The following is a 1,666-nucleotide window of genomic DNA, read 5'->3' as shown; positions in this document are numbered from 1 at the left end:
GAAACTTGAAACACAAGATCAACCCAGGTAAAGCAATATCTAATATGATTTACAAAAAGACTCAGAAATCAAAGAAAAAAAAGAAACTATATCAGTAAGATGGAGATCAGGGATCATGTCTCTAGACTAACTCAGGCAAAAATAAGTTAATGAGATCCAGTCTCAACCAATGGTAACATGCACTGTCATTCAAGCTCCAGAGAAAAGCACAATGGCTGTCATCCTTAGTAATACTGGGAAACACAAGTAGGAAGATTACAGACCAGGCAAGACTTTATCTTGAAAATAACTAATGCAAAAAGAGGTAAGTAGGAGATCCAGAGTTCAATCCATGGCAGAGAGGTGGGGATGGGGGACAGGAAGAGAAAGAGAAACAGACAGACAAGACAGAGACAGAGAGACACACAAAGAAAATAAGAATCAAAGAAACAATAGGAGATCATTTCCCAGAGTTGAAAGTATTTATGATGAAAAGCTGACTGACATTCCTGAGCACTCACATTTCAATATATCACTCAGCTCTAGGGTATAGAGTTTGGCCTACAGATTATCCATAAGAAGAATAATGGCTCATAATCTTTATGGAACCTTAATCTATGTTTAGCCTTGAAATACTACGTCCAAGCTTCTTTCCTTTTCTTTTCCTTTCATTTCCTTTCTTTCCTTTTCTTTTTGCCAATCCTGGGGCTTGAACTCAGCACCTGAGGACTGTCTTTGGGCTTTCTCAAGGCTAGAGCCCCTATGGCTTGGGCCACAGAACCACTTCTGGCTTTTTCTATGTATGTGGTACCAAGGAATTGAACCCAGGTCTTATGCATCCTAGACAAGAACTCCAGAATTAATGCACCTTCTATCTGGCAAATATCATGTAACCCTTTTATTAATTACAATAAAAAATATTAAAAAAAAGAACTCCACCAGTAGGCCAAACTCCAAGCCCCTCCAGGCTTATTTTCTATAAATGAAAATTTGTTTTCCCTCTTGGGTTAATCATTGCCTTTGCAGACTTTTGGCTATATGTAACAAAACGAATTCTCTTTCTAGTACAATATGGTAGTCATTAGCCACAGATGGTTATTCATCTATAAATTAAAATTTAAAACCTAGCCTTTTGGCTGGAACTGCAATCTTCCAGTAATTTTCCAAAATGGTGAACACAAAGGGAAAGAGGAGAAGTATCCTGTAAATGTGCCCTTCAGGAAGCATGAAGTTGTTCCTTTGGCCACATACATGAGAATCTACAAGAAGGGTGATATTGTAGACATCAAGGGAATGGGTACTCTTCAAAAAGGGATGCCCTATAAGTGTTACCATGGCAAAACTGGAAGGGTCTACAGTGTTACCCAGCATGTTGTTGGCACTGTTGTGAACAAGCAAGTTAAGGGCAAGATCTTTGCCAAGAGGATTAATGTACATGTTGAGTATATCAAGTACTCTGAGAGCCAAGATAGCTTCCCGAAACAGGTGAAGGAAAATGACCAGAAAAAGGAAGCCAAAGAGAAAGGAACCTGAGTTCAACTGAAGCACGAGCCCGCTCCACCCAGAGAAACACACTTTGTGAGAACCAAAGGAAAGGAGCCCAAGCTATTGGAATCTGTCCCCTATGAACTATTTTAAAAAATTAAAAACCCTGGCCACGTAGTTAATACTTCGTTTTTACATGAGG

General features: G+C 39.2%; 1 pseudogene; it reads left to right on the top strand.

Moving 5' to 3' along the window:
- Nucleotides 1-211: 211 nt before the first annotated feature.
- LOC150049930 (large ribosomal subunit protein eL21 pseudogene) lies at nt 212-1,512 on the top strand (annotated as a pseudogene).
- Nucleotides 1,513-1,666: the final 154 nt, after the last annotated feature.

This window comes from Megascapheus bottae, chromosome 19 (assembly GCF_031878675.1).
Source record: "Megascapheus bottae isolate mThoBot1 chromosome 19, mThoBot2.hap1, whole genome shotgun sequence".
Taxonomy (NCBI): Eukaryota; Metazoa; Chordata; class Mammalia; order Rodentia; family Geomyidae; genus Megascapheus; species Megascapheus bottae.
This window is presented reverse-complemented; position numbering and strand designations above follow the sequence as displayed.